We start from the raw sequence: 15,716 nt of genomic DNA, 5'->3' as shown, positions 1-15,716 counted from the left end.
ACAGCACATAGTTGTGACTCTCCTCAGTCCCGACAGAATTGAAAACCATTTTTTACAAAAACACCTTGGAGACGTTGTCAAATCCTAACGGTGTTGTTTAAACGGACCTGCTTTTGTAACCTGGGCATTTCAAGGCTTCATCCTTATCTGGGCAGTGGTGTTATCTGTTTATCAAACTAGTTATGTCGAATATAAAAATATGTATCCCAAAATCTGATTGGTTACAATACCTAGGTAGATTTGACATGACACAGTGCAAACATTCTTTCTAAATGGAAGGACACTTCTTTACCAACGAAAAAATGTATGAAGACAAATTGCAGAAACCTTTTTTCGAAATTCCACCATCGCTTATATGGAATAGGATGTACATAATCCATTTGTTAATAGTTTCTTTCACCCTATAAAGTGACGTTTTCTTAGTTTGCGTATTCTTCTATCTCCTTTGCGCTTACATGTCAATAATATACGTTTGTGATGAATATTTATGTTAACGCTGCAAACTTCTGTCATACCGTGATCATTGACATTGACAACAGTGCTCATATAAATGTCCTAAGTTGCCAGTGCTAAGTTGCCAGTGCAGACTTGAAGGAGAATGCGGGTGCGTAATAACCATTGAGTGAGTGTCTAATAAGCAGTAAGTAAATTTTCGAACCCTTGGCTTCAAAAACTCAAACTTGAGAACTTTCTGTTATCTGTTGGTCAACCATTTTACAGTGATTCTGCAGACATAGATTAATAGTAAGCTATGATTAAATAGGGAAGAACCTGCCCATGTTAAGTACTCACAATGCCTTCCATTATCGAATTAGTATTTTCATTAGCTTACTTCAACCTCTTTCTTTTTGGATAAAGACTAGGGAGATAGACCTGTGTGTATGCCCGTGCTAAACCAGAATATTTGTTTAAGGGGAATTTGAATATTGAGTTTCACCAACACAAGATTTAAAAAACATACATGAGATTCTTTACAAATGCAATGTCAGTTAGTAGCTACATAGATTTTGTCATGCTAACATGAATGAATTTTTTTGGAAGATGGAGCAAACCAAACTTCTGAGGCATGCAATGTAATTTATATGAGCTTTTCAATGTTAAAAGTAGTCTTGACCCAATTTAGTCGTACAAAGAAAATTCAAAGACAAATAATTTCCAGAGTATATAGTTGTATATATTTACATCATCATACATCTATAGAATGTTGCCTATCCTATTGGTACGCTAGAAAAGGACTTGATCGTGGTTGAATCTTAAGGGGGAAAAAAGATAACATCTCTCATCTCCCAGCGATGTACAAAGCCATAATGCAATGGCCATTGGCTTTGAATCTCATTCATGAATGCAATTACAACTTTCTCATATGTGCCAAATTCTAAGGTACATTGATATACAATGCTCATCTGATTCACCCAAAACCACTCACGTCAAGCTCCCTTTCCATGGTGGATATAGTGGTATAACCATTGGAATTCCAGTCCAATTCCGCTGCCATTTTGAGAATTCATTAATTCTTGTTTGAGCATTTTTTTAGCTCGATTCATATAATATTTTCATGCGGAAATAGAGCACTAGAAAAGGTTCATTATATTCGGGCAAAGATAGAGCAGTAGAGAAGGCTGCTTATTTTTATGCGGAGATAGAGCACTAGGAAAGGTTGATTAGTTTTATGGAGAGATAGAGCACTAGAAAACGCTAATGTCATTACCATGGGTTGAACAGAAAGCATGCCATTCCTTCACAAGCTTCCTTTTTCTTCAGACAAAGGATTGCCATTTTCTTCTGCGTGTACTATGCCACTAGTAGACAATTCGTGCAAAATAATTGAAGAGTCCTTGGTCCCAGAGAAAGAGAAAGAAGAAGAGATATTTTCTTCCCCTGCCAATTCTTGCAGCCTCATATGCTTTCTTATTTCTTCCTGCGAAAACTGCACCATTGAATCATATGCATACCTTGACTGTTTTCCACCACCAACCTGCAAATTTTCTGTAGTTGAACTCTCAATGTTCAAAGTGAGGAAGGTGTATGCAGACGAGTCTGTAGTATAGCCCAATTGATGGGAAATTTCAGATTCTGGAAATACACAAAATATTTTAGGCATAGTAAAAAAAACAAAAAAAAAAATAGACCTAAAACATTCGCTTTTCACTTTTGATGTGAAATCAGAATTTCTCGAACAGGTAGCTACCAATCCAATTGACTCCAAGTTGTAACTTGCTAGAGTTTCCCTTGCGTTAACTCTTGAACTGACCACAAGTACTCTTATGTTACCTCACTACAAGTTTGCAAGTGTCTTTGGACCTGTTCAAAAGGGAGGCACACAATCAATGTGACATTTTAAGTTCAGACTTGTCTATAGCATAGTAGAGTCGTGTGCAATGAATGGAAGCCGAGAAAGAGCCTATATCCCTTACCTCCAACGGTTCATACAACCTTCTCTGCACCTCCATCTGCATCCACAGGGACCCTAAGATCTCCAATGTGCCGCTATACAAGAAAATAATGCTAGTTAGATCTTCCTTCTCTTGTTGCATCATTACTATTGAAAAATAAACCGTAGGCACAATGTTCATATAAATGTCATAAGTTGCCAATGTAGACTTAAAGGAGAATGCGGGTGCCTAATAAACATTGACTGAGTGTTTAATAAGCATGGAGTAAATTTTTGAACCCTTAGCTTTACAAACTCAAAATTGAGAACTTTTTGTTACCTGTTGGTCAACTATTTTATAATGACTCTGCAGAAGCATATTAATAATAAGCTATGATTAAATAGGAAACAATACACCCACGTTAAGTACTCACAATGCCTTACATTATCGAATCCATATTTTCATTAGGTCACTTCAACCTCTTTCTTTCTAGGTAAAGGCTAGGGAGAGAGACTGGTGTGTATGTTCATGCTAAACAAAAATATTTGTTTCACGAGAATTTGAAAATTGAGTTTCAGCAACACAAGATTCAAAAAAAAGTACGGGGGTTCTTTACAAATACAATATTAGTTAGTAAATACATAAATTCTGTCATGCTAACATGAATGTTTTTTTGGAAGATAGATCAAACCAAACCTCTTAGGCATGCATTGTAATTTATATGAAATTTTCAATGTTAAAAGTAATCTTGACCCAACTCAGTCGTACAAAGAACAATCGGAGACACAGAATTTCCAGAGTATATAGTTGTATAATGGCATTATTTACATCATCGTACGTTCTATAGAATGGTTCCAATCTTATTGCTACACTAGAAAAGGACTCGATCAGGGTTGAAACTTAAGGGGAAAAGAAGAAAGGATCTCTCATCTCCCAGCAACGTATAAAGCCATAATGCAATGGCTACTGGCTATGAATCAGGTTCATGAACGCAGTTACTGGTTGCTCATATGTGCCAAAAAACTAAGCCACATTGAGATACAATGCTCATTTTATCAATCCAAAACCATTCACATCAACCTCCCTTTCCTGGGGGGATATGGTGGTATAACCATTGGAATTCAAGTCCAGCTGCCATTTCAAAAATTTATTATTCCCATTGGAACATGTTTTATATTTATTCCTATTAAATTGTGTTTGTCTCATTTATTTGACTATTTTCATGCAGAGATAAAACACTAGAAAAAGCTAAATGTTTTTATGCAGAGATAGAGCACAAGAAATGGTTGATTACTTTTATGCAGAGATAGAGCACTAGAAAAGGTTGATTACTTTTATGCAGAGATAAAGCATTAGAAAAGGCTGATTACTTTTATGCAGAGATAGAGCACCAAAAAAGGGGCGGATTACTTTTATGCAGAGATAGAGCACCAGAAAAGACGTTGATTACTTTTATGTAGAGATAGAGCACCAGAAAAAAGGCTGATTACTTTTATGCAGAGATAGAGCACCAGAAAAGGCTGATTACTTTATGCAGAGATAGAGCACCAGAAAAGCATAATGTTGTTTCCAGGGTTTGAACAACAAACACACCGTTCATTCCCACACTTCCCCTTTTGTCATTTCCATTTTCTTCGGATCGTACTATGTAGCTAGTAGACTTCTCTTGCAAAACAACTGAAGAGTCCTTGGTCCTAGAGAAAGGAGAAGGAATATTTTCTTCTCCTGCCAATTTTTGCAGCCCCATATCTTGTCTTATTTCTTCTGGATGAAACTGCACTACCTTATCATATGCATGCATCGATTGTTTTCTACCACCAACCTGCAAATTATATGCAGGATCTTCTCTGAACTCTCATTGGAAGTGAGGTGGCCACATGGCTAGACTTATTAACGGGAAATTTCATATTCTGGAAATAGCCAAGATATTTTAGGCATATCAGATAAAATCAAATAAAAAATGTAGACTTAAAACATTCGCTTTTAACTATTGAGGCCAACGAATCCGATTGACCCCCACTTTGTAACGTGCTAGAGTTTCCCTTGCTTTCTGTTGAACTAGCTGCAAGCACTTTCTCTGTTACTTCCCTACAAACTTGGAAGTGTCTTTGGACCTGCTGAAAAGAGAGGCACAAAATCATGCGACATTTTAAGTTCAGATTTCTATATGGCATAGCAGCGTCATGTACAATGAATGGAGGCCTCGAAAAGAACTATAGCCCATACCTCTAGCGGTGTTGTGCCTCCATCTGCATCCACAAGGACCCCATGATCTGCAGTGTGCTTAGATACACGAAAAGAATGTTAGCTAGATCTCCCTTCTCTTATTACCTCATTAGTCTTGAAAAATAAGCAATCATTTGGAGAGGATAAAATGGTCCATGGACCATAAAACAGATCGGCAGTCCCAAATAGAAATAAACCAAAGCACACAGTCTCGACTCACCTCAGTCCTAACAGAATTGAAATCCGTTTTTCACAAAAACACCATAGAAACTTTGTCAAGAATCCGATGGTGTTTTGTAAATTGATATGCTCTGTAAACTATGCATTTCAGAGTTTCCTCCTTGTCTGGGGAATGGCGTTATCTGTTTATCAACCCCTTCCATCCAACTTACGAGATGTCACTGGATCACGACAGGCAATATACTCATTGTACTTGATATCTCTGGACTCAAATGTTTTGCTGTCTTTTGAAGCCTAATTTGCCCCAACTATATAATGGGCTCCAAAATCTAAAGGAAATAAATGAAGAAGAAACTATCGGAATTAAGGAATTGCAGCCCAAATTGACATTGCTCAATCTAGGACCTTTAGATGGCGGAGACCAAGTATTCTAACATCTACCCAAGAGGTAGAAAAGAGCGCAGAGCCCAATGACTCCAAGGATCCATGGTATACGTTTCCTCTTGGGTTCTAACTGGTATAATTTAAGAGGGCCACTATACTACTTCCCTGCTCTTCCTTCCTACAAATATTCAACATAAATACCTTGAAATAAATACCCATAAAAACCTTCGGAAATTGGGAAATGGAAATTCGAGTTGGCCACAATTCCTGGCCTAGGTTGTAACGTGCTACAGTTTCCCTTGCGTACAAGTACTCTTATGTTACCTCCATGCGAGTTTGCAAGTGTCTTTGGAACCGCTCAAAAGAGAGGCACATAATCAATGTGACATTGTAAGTTCAGACTTGTCTATAGCATAGCAGAGTCATGTGCAACGAATGGAAGCCGAGAAAGGAACTATAGCCCTTACCTCTAGCGGCTCGTACAGCGTTCTCTGTACCTCCATATGCATCCACAGGGACCCTATGATCTGCAATGGGCTGCGATACAAGAAAAGAATGTTAGCTAGATCTTCCTACTCTTGTTGCATCCTTATTATTGAAAAATAAACCATCATTTGGAGAGAGTTAAATGGTCGATGGACCATAAACCATAGGCATAGTCTCTAACACAAATAAACAAAAGCATATAGTGTTGAGTCTCCTCGGTCCTAACGGAATTGAAATCCCTTTTTCACAAAAATACCACCGATACTTTGTTAAACTCTGATGTTGTTTCTTAAACTTATATGCTCTGTAACCTGGGCATTTCAAAGCTTCCTCCTTGTCTGGGCAATGGCTTTATCTATTGAACTTACGAGATCTCACTGGATCGTTATAGGGAGTATACTCACTCTACTTGATACCACGAGACTCAAACGATCCACTGCCTTTTGAAGTCTCATTCTCCCCAACTGCATAATGAGCTTCAGAATCTAAGGAAACAAATGAAGAAGACATGATGAGAGTTAAAAGAATTAATGCAACCCACATTGGCCTTGCTCAATCCAGAAGCTTGAGACGGTGGAGGAGACCAAGTATTTTAAAATCCACCCAAGAGGTAGAAAAGGGCACAGAGCGCAATGACTCCAAGGATCCAAGTTACACGTTTCTTCTTGTGGTTTAGCTGGTATAATTTAAGAGGGCCACTATACTCCTTCCCCGCTCTTCCTTCCCGCGAAAACAACCAAATATTCAACATAAAGACCTTGAAATAAATACCCATAAAATTCTATGGATTCCTGAATATGTTAGTCCACTGCTTCAACAACTAAAGATGTTGGGGTTATCCTGTTAATGGCAAATCGAGGATACAATGGCCTATCGATAAAGATATAAACTCTAGTTTTTTCAAATAAAAATGGAATCAAGCTACACAGTGCGCTCTAAACGACGATACCCACCCACAGAACCTTGGTATAGAAAGCTTCATACATTGAGGCGAACCAGAAACATCATGCTACATAATAGAACAAACCTTATTCCTGAATATGTTAGTCCACTCCTTCAACAACTAAAGATATTGGGGTTATCCTGTTAATGGCAAACCGAGGATACAATGGCCTATCGATAAAGATATAAACTCTAGTTTTCTGAAATAAAAATGGAATCAAGCTACACAGTGCGCTCTAAACGACGATACCCACCCACAGAACCTTGGTATAGAAAGCTTCATACATTGAGTTGAACCAGAAACATCATGCTACAGAATAAAACAAACCTTTCAATTTTCCAAATGATGAATCCATGACCATCACAAAATTCTAAAACAAAAATACACGTATTAAAGCAAGAGCATATACAATAATGAGCTCACTGTGTGTGTGTATACATATATATATAGATATAGATACCCACAAGACACGTTTTCAAAATACTCGCACCTAAAAATATCACTATCTGTAAGGCCGAGTCTTGTCCCCAAATGCCTCAAAGGGCCAAATATTCTATCAGAGTCCTCTCTTTGGCTTGAGTGTGCAGAGTTTGTAATTCATAACAAAACACCATGTTTAAAGTGGTGTTTCTTAATCAATTTATATAGAACTATAGTACATCATCGATCAAATTTAGAAATGGACATTCGATCTAGCCACAATTCCTGCCACCACTTGAGATACCGCTGAAACCATGGTGTACATCTTAGTGTGTGGACGTAAGCTACCAACACTAAAAAACAAGTTTTGCTGAACCTACTCCTTCTTGTTCCTTAACTCCATCATCCCCTCGCGTTGCGGACACCGGATCATCTGTTTCAGAAATCCCCTTTCCAATTTTCGTGTTAGTTCGAGTTGTAGCTATGGGGTGGCCAAAGAACCAGTGAAGAGGAATGAGACAATATGTACGGAAGTCGGGAGGTACAACGGAATTTTGAAATGGGTGCTCGGGAGGTAAAATGAAATTTTGAAATGGGTGCTCTGGGAGTAGGTACATGCAGGTGACATGTACCAATGTCAATGTCAACCTCATAGCTCTAGCGGAGGTGCAAATGGGTAGGTTAGAGCTACGGAGTCCTAGAAATGTTTATTATGATTATCCATAAACTTAAATTGGTAGAAGATGCTGGAAAAGGGCCAATGGCAAACGGTGAAATCACTATTCTTATGTAGGTTAAGAATGGTCCAAATGTAAAATTACTTGATTTTTTTTTTTTTTTTTCAAAATGATTTCGATGTTACTTTTTTCCCATTTGGCACTTCTTTTCCGTGTAGGATGAAAATTATTTAACGCCATTTATTTTTAAGTCAAGCTTTAGGTAGAAAGTGAGATACTCGGACATGGTTTCTCCATGCGCTTAAGGATCTCTAAAGCGACACAAAACATTGATTTTTTCTTAAATGCCCTTGAACTATTCCCTTTGTGGATTTTCGCTTCTCTAGATTTAGGTGACAGTGAGATTCTCCAAGTCATTTTGGATGACCTATATAATATGCATGTTTTCTCTGCTTGGAGCTTTGTCTTATCGATCTTCCTCTCCAGGCTTCTTTCTATCATTCCTCGAGTTCCCATGGCGGGAGAGAATCATTTTATTTCTATCCAGGATGATATCATGTCATTGAAACTCTCATAGTAATTACTATTTTTATTTGGAACTTCTTCTATGCTCGACTCTTTGTCTCATTCTTCTTACTCACAAGACTTCCCTTTATGGTTCGTAGAGTTCCCTTGTTGAGGGAGGCTCATTTTCTTCTCCAAACTCCCCATTGCCAACTAGGGCTTGATTTTGAAATACTGCTCATAGCAACCCTTCAACTACTCTGATGAGGATTTTCACGATGTCGAAATCACAAAAGACTTGCACCTCGACTCATCTACAACCATTCAAATTCCAATCACCTTACCACTTGTCACTAAACCACTCATGCCGGTAGCCTCCAATAATGGTTCTTCAGATTCTTGTTTGTCGTTAACTCACACACCTGTGGCATACTTATTTTTGTAGGCCAACATCATTTTGGCCTACCGGTTTTTGGAGGCTCTCACATTTTGTTCTACTTCTTTCCATTTGGGTTTGAAACCCTAATGGCTTTATTGTTCAATTAGTCGTTTTAATCGCTTAACGAAATATTACTTCAAAATGAGTGGAGGATGAATCGCACTCTAATGTTATCACCATGCTTGAATCACTAAACGAAAGTGTCTAGGAAGGTCCATGTCATTTGACCAATCTCATTAAGAATGTCCACCAAGATAACAAGCGGTTGACCAAAAATAGAGAGGACTTAGGGACAAGCACAAATTTGATCAAGGCTAACCACTAGATGTCATCGCCATATGCCTCTAGGAAGATGCTTGGGATTTCTTTCACTTTCAGAGAAACCATCGAGGAAGATACCCCCTAAAGCGAGGGTATCATATGCTATTCCAGACGCTTGCTCTCAACTAGAGGCTTCAGGATTTTAACATCCAAAAATATACTTTGGCCTTTTTGGCTTTGAATAGGTTGGTGTTGGCTTTACTTTTTGTTTCCTGCTCCAATTAAGAGAGGCCCTCCTCTCTAATTTGGAGTTTAACTTCTTCGTAACAGTCTTCCTTACCTATGAGAGGCCTTCCTTGTGTGCTCTCGACCATTATGTCATTTATGCTTCAAATCTTGTTCTCCTCTATCCACGGGCAAGAGCGGACCAAGTTTTTTTTTTGTTTTTTTAATCCAATAATCAAACCTCGTTGTGTGAGCTAAGTCACAAGCAATGGGATAGGAACAATTACCTAGCTTACATAATTCAAAAGTGCTACCATGCATGCTAGATTGTATATGAATGGGACATAACCGAGTTATTGGCTTATCGAATACATAAGTGCAATTCATTTTTTAAGGACTCAGAACCGATCTTGAACTTTGATGGGTATGATTCTCGTAACAACTCCCAAGTATCTAATGATGTCATGTTTGAGAAGAAAGAGCAATGACCCACATGATTGCGAACCATTGAGCAAGATCCAATGGAACAACTACACAAAGGCACTTCGAATTTGAAATTAATTTTTCCCATAGAAGCTACGCAATAGGTTCCAACCAATCATAACCTTGAATCCCCATCAACAACCATAATATCATCATGAGAAAACAATCAATGAATTGAAGCTTGCCACTCTTGTTCCCCTTTCAAGAACAAAATGGCTTAATGGTGTAGCCCAATCTTGTTACTATATTCTCGTTTCTCTCTACAACTAACACCCATCACCTGACTTGGAAATTGGAGGACATCGGGAAAGAAAAGATTGCATGAATTTAAAGAGCGGCGGACTTTACAATAAGTGAACAACATCGCATATTCAATGGAAATTTCCTTGTGTGTGGGTAATGATTTCAAAATCCGCCTAGTAAAACTGGTGGTCACCTAATCCGCTTGAGCTTGTTAAGGAAACAAAGGCCTTGAACTCCAATTACATTCCGTTTCTTGTTAGATTGACTTTGAACCATTAAGGATGATTCATTGAAGAAATTGATTATTTCTTTTGGGCGCATGTATATATTGACCACCTTTTGAACAATATGTTTAACACCACTGATGTACAAGTGGCAGATATGTTTTGGTTGTATTCGTGATTGCTTTAACCTTTATTCTTGTGCTCGTTGTTCATAATCTGATCTTAAACATTTCTTCTTATTATTGGGATTGTTCTGTAACCGATGAATCTAATCCCATCTCTTGGGCCACATCAATCCTGTGCATCACAATTGAGAAGTCTCTAAACATAACTTTACATGAAATCTATAGAAAAGAAGCAATGACATGGTATTCCAGTTTCAACAACTTTGGTTGACCAAATGCTCATGCCTAGCCAACCCCTATCAAAGTGGTTGTTTGCTCTAAGTGGCAAAGCATATCGAGATGTTTTAGCATGGCGTGAGATTAGTTCTTCAATCTTATTGGAGGGATGTTGAAAATTAAACAAATATAAATTTAAAGGAAATTGTCAACCGGTGTTATTGATATCGATCATTCCGCACCAAAATTCACTAATTCAACCAAATTTTGGTCACTTCTAAACAACACTAGTCATTCAAACTAGTTTTCACTTCTCATGTTGTGCATTGATCAAAACTAGACAAAATCCATTAAAATTGGCTATTGTGATAATCACAGCAAAACAATTAATTTAATTGGTGTTGCGCCATCCCCATTTTTTTTTTTTTTTTTTAAACACCGCAACTACCCAAAGCTTGGTTTCGATCTATTTAATGATTCCACCCATCTTCAATGGACTTATCTTGATGAATTGTGACGTGAAATGGCATTCATTGTGGCAAGGTACAAACATTGGTATTGGACATTGAGTATACACTGATGCACAGATGGTAGAAACCAATATTTGGATGAGGATTTGTAATTGTTTTGGACTATTGAGACAATTAGATCCTCAATATTATGTATTTTGATTCAAAAATGTATTGATTGAGTGCCATTAGATTCCACTGGGCGTCATGTATTTACCTTACATTCTTTATGCATTAAAAACTTTTATAGCATTTGTGTCTAATAGGTGGATATATATATAAATAGAGAACGAACATTTCTGGACCACATACATACATTAATTGTAGATTATAGTATAATTATTTTTGCACTCTTTACACAATTTAGATCATCAATGTTATGTATATTGTTCAAAATATATTTCAATTAAATGTCAATAGATTCCATGTATTTACCCTTACATTCTCTGTACATCAAAAATACTTTCTATAATTGTTGTTTAGTAGCTTACATTGTTTTAATTAATTATTATTATGATTTTGCAAGTGTTGTTTAATAGCTTGGATATATATAATTGAACATTTTATATATGTCTTGGTTGAACATTTTTCTCCCGTTCATGACTTTGAGGTTGAACCTTTTTGGTTTTGGTTCTAATCCTGCTTCTTATTTTGCTTCATCCTGTCCAACTCCAGTTCTAAGGAGGTCCTAATTTAAGGGTTAACTATTTTGATTTGGAATCCGATTTGTGATAATGTGTTTGATTCTAAATCCAGTTCCAATTTAATTAATGATTTAGTGTTAAACGGTATTAGTTCGAGCTCTAGTGCTACTAATATTCATTTAAGCACCATAACCAATATAGATTAACGAAAACGAATAACTTAGAGTACAACATGATTAGCCTTAATGGTCAAGAACATGTGATTATTCCTAAGAGTCACACATTCAAATCCAAAGCGGCATAAACCACTAATATGGGATTCTATGGCGCATAGTTAATAAAATTGATTACTGTCAAGTCGAGATGCCACTCGCCCTTTTTGTCAAATTGAATTACCTTGGACCCAAGTTTGAGTCTTTGTAGTCGAGTCAAACACTCCAGTGTGATTCAAACGCATTAGTAACCGTGAGTAAATCCTTAGCTATGAGTAACCCATGGCGTGTTTACTGCCAAGTAAATCAACTTGCAGGTGAAGGGAAAAGTTCACCACTATAACATGTAAGTGCCTAAAAGGAAAAGAAAAACTTCCATTTTGAATTATTTTTGTTGTTGAGATTTGGGAAGTTCGAATTGAACTCGTGCACTCCAGCCTCACCAAGTTCATGAGCCATGGTTTTAAAAATTGCTTTAAGTTGGCTCAAATTTAATGATATCCAAATTTTAAAAAATAAAGCAACTATGTCATCGGACTAGACAAACAATGCTCAATGCTCAAAACCATCATAGTAAAAGGGGCAATCGAAATTAGGGAATCTTACCAAAGAAATATAATAGGATAAAAAACAATGTAATGTTGTCACATGAAGGCCTGGGATTTCAAGGGGAGACACGAATTGGTCTAGGCAAGATATAATCAAATTCATTCATATGTATCTCAAACTGTGATTGACGGCAATGCGCGGGTGCCTTTTACACGACACAATGCAAACAATCTTGCTAGAAGGATACTTCACAAGGAAACAAAATAGCTCTAAAAAGAGAGATATGTGAAGACAATCGACATAACCATTTTGGGAAAATTCCACCACCATCACTTATATGTGACATGACCTATAGAATGCAATTTTTATAGTTTATTCTGCCATATAAAGTGATTTTTTTCTCAGTGGCGTATATTCTTCTACCTATCTCCTTTTCTTACGTGTCAATCATATCCATCCATGATGAGTATTCTTGCTAACCCTGCACACTTGTCTTGTACAATGATTAGTGGCATTGGCAAAAGTGTTCACATAAATGCCATAAGTTGGCAATGCAAGTGAAAACTTAAAGGAGAATGTGGGGCCTAATACAAAGGGTATGGGTGCTTAATATACATGAAGTGAGGTTTTGAGCCCCGTGTTTCACTTCATGAAATTTGAGAAATTCATATCATCTACTAGTCAACCTTTTTATAATGACTCTGCGGCCATTGACTAATAATGAGCTATAATTTAATTAAATAGGAATACCCAAGTCAACAGTTCCACATGTTAAGTACTCATAATGCCTTACATTATCGAATCAAAATTGTCATTACGTCACCTTGACCTCTTTTTCTTTAGCAAAATCTAGGGAGAGAGACCGGTGTGTATACCTATGCTAAACCAAAAAAATTGTTTGTCGCAAATTTGAACCTTGATTTCACCAACAAGGAGAGAATTTGAAGCTTGAGTTTCACCGCCACGAGATTAAAAGAAAACAAGAGCTTCTTTACAAATACAATATTAGTCAACGCATAGATAAATTCTAACATGGGAACATGAATGGTTTGGCTCTATTCCCCATTCATGAATGCAACTACTGCTTGCTCATATGTGCCAAAGACTCATATTCTCCACCCAAAACCATTCATATCAAGCCCCCATTCCTCGAAGGATACAATGGTATAACCATTAGAATTCAAGTCCAATTTCGCAGCCAGTGTGAGAATTTAATATTCCCGTTGGAACATGTTTTATCTTGATTCACATAAAATTTTGTTGCCTCGTGCATTTGACCATTTTCATGCAGAGACGAAGCACTGGAAAACACTGACACATTTTTATGCAGAGACGAAGCACTAGAAAAGGCTAATGTTGTTGGCATGGTTGAAGAACAACCACTCCATTGATTCAAAAGCTTCCTTTTCCTCCCAGATAAACGACTGTCATTTTCTTATGCTTTTACTATGTCACTAGTAGCCTTCTCATTCAAAATGGTTGAAGAGTCCTTGGTCCTAGAAAAAAGAGAAGAAATATTTTCTTCTCCTGACAATTCTTGCAACCTCGTATCTTGATTGATTTCTTCCTACTAAAACTGCACTATTGTATACCATATGCATATCTTGACACTTTTTTGCGGGAATCTTCATTGAACTCTCATTCGAAGCGAGGGAACTATATCTAGACCAATCTGCAGCCTAGAATTATTGACAGAAAATTTGAAATTCTGGAAATAGACCAGATATTATTTTAGTCAAAGTAAAGAAAGTCAAATTAGAAAATGTAGATGTAAAAACATTCACTTTTCAGTCTTGAGGCCTTCTCAAAAAAATTTGAACAAGTAACTTCCAATCCAATTGACCCCAAGTTGTAACTTGAGAGAGTTTCCCCGCTTTCTCTAGAACTGACTGCAAAAGATTTCTTTGTGCTCCCATACGAAGTTGCAAGTGTCTATGAACTTGCTCAAAAGAGAGGCACGCAATCAACATGACATTTTAAATTCAGACTTCTCTATGGCATAGTAGAGTCACATACAAAGAATGGAAGCCAAGATGGGAATTATGGGAATTATAGCCCTTAGCTCTAGTGGTTTTCATGACCTTCTCTGTACCTCCATCTGCATCCACAGGGACTATATGATCCGCAAAGTGCTGAGATACAAGGAAAAAAAAAATGTGTTAGCTAGATATACCTTCTCTTCTTGCATCGTTAGTCTTAGAAAAAAACATCATTTCGAGGGGCTAAAATGGTCTAGGGACCTAAGGACCGTAAACCAGAGGCATAGTCTCTAACAGAAATAAACCAAAGCACATAGTTGTGACTCTCCTCAGTCCCGACAGAATTGAAAACCATTTTTTACAAAAACACCTTGGAGACGTTGTCAAATCCTAACGGTGTTGTTTAAACGGACCTGCTTTTGTAACCTGGCATTTCAAGGCTTCATCCTTATCTGGGCAGTGGTGTTATCTGTTTATCAAACTAGTTATGTCGAATATAAAAATATGTATCCCAAAATCTGATTGGTTACAATACCTAGGTAGATTTGACATGACACAGTGCAAACATTCTTTCTAAATGGAAGGACACTTCTTTACCAACGAAAAAATGTATGAAGACAAATTGCAGAAACCTTTTTTCGAAATTCCACCATCGCTTATATGGAATAGGATGTACATAATCCATTTGTTAATAGTTTCTTTCACCCTATAAAGTGACGTTTTCTTAGTTTGCGTATTCTTCTATCTCCTTTGCGCTTACATGTCAATAATATACGTTTGTGATGAATATTTATGTTAACGCTGCAAACTTCTGTCATACCGTGATCATTGACATTGACAACAGTGCTCATATAAATGTCCTAAGTTGCCAGTGCTAAGTTGCCAGTGCAGACTTGAAGGAGAATGCGGGTGCGTAATAACCATTGAGTGAGTGTCTAATAAGCAGTAAGTAAATTTTCGAACCCTTGGCTTCAAAAACTCAAACTTGAGAACTTTCTGTTATCTGTTGGTCAACCATTTTACAGTGATTCTGCAGACATAGATTAATAGTAAGCTATGATTAAATAGGGAACAACCTGCCCATGTTAAGTACTCACAATGCCTTCCATTATCGAATTAGTATTTTCATTAGCTTACTTCAACCTCTTTCTTTTTGGATAAAGACTAGGGAGATAGACCTGTGTGTATGCCCGTGCTAAACCAGAATATTTGTTTAAGGGGAATTTGAATATTGAGTTTCACCAACACAAGATTTAAAAAACATACATGAGATTCTTTACAAATGCAATGTCAGTTAGTAGCTACATAGATTTTGTCATGCTAACATGAATGAATTTTTTTGGAAGATGGAGCAAACCAAACTTCTGAGGCATGCAATGTAATTTATATGAGCTTTTCAATGTTAAAAGTAGTCT

The 15,716-nt window shown here is 37.1% G+C and overlaps 1 long non-coding RNA gene across 1 annotated transcript; it reads right to left on the bottom strand.

The window, feature by feature from the left end:
• Positions 1 to 1,110: 1,110 nt before the first annotated feature.
• On the bottom strand, positions 1,111 to 4,480 carry LOC149243042 (uncharacterized). Its single transcript, XR_016245764.1, has 3 exons — positions 2,415 to 4,480; positions 2,189 to 2,301; positions 1,111 to 2,073 (listed from the first exon to the last, which is right to left on the bottom strand). It is a non-coding gene; the product is annotated as an uncharacterized LOC149243042 (long non-coding RNA).
• Between the last annotated feature and the right edge of the window lie 11,236 nt (positions 4,481 to 15,716).

This window comes from Pinus tabuliformis, chromosome 8 (assembly GCF_031772625.1).
Source record: "Pinus tabuliformis cultivar Carrire ecotype Pingquan chromosome 8, CPIR1, whole genome shotgun sequence".
NCBI lineage: Eukaryota > Viridiplantae > Streptophyta > Pinopsida > Pinales > Pinaceae > Pinus > Pinus tabuliformis.
This window is presented reverse-complemented; position numbering and strand designations above follow the sequence as displayed.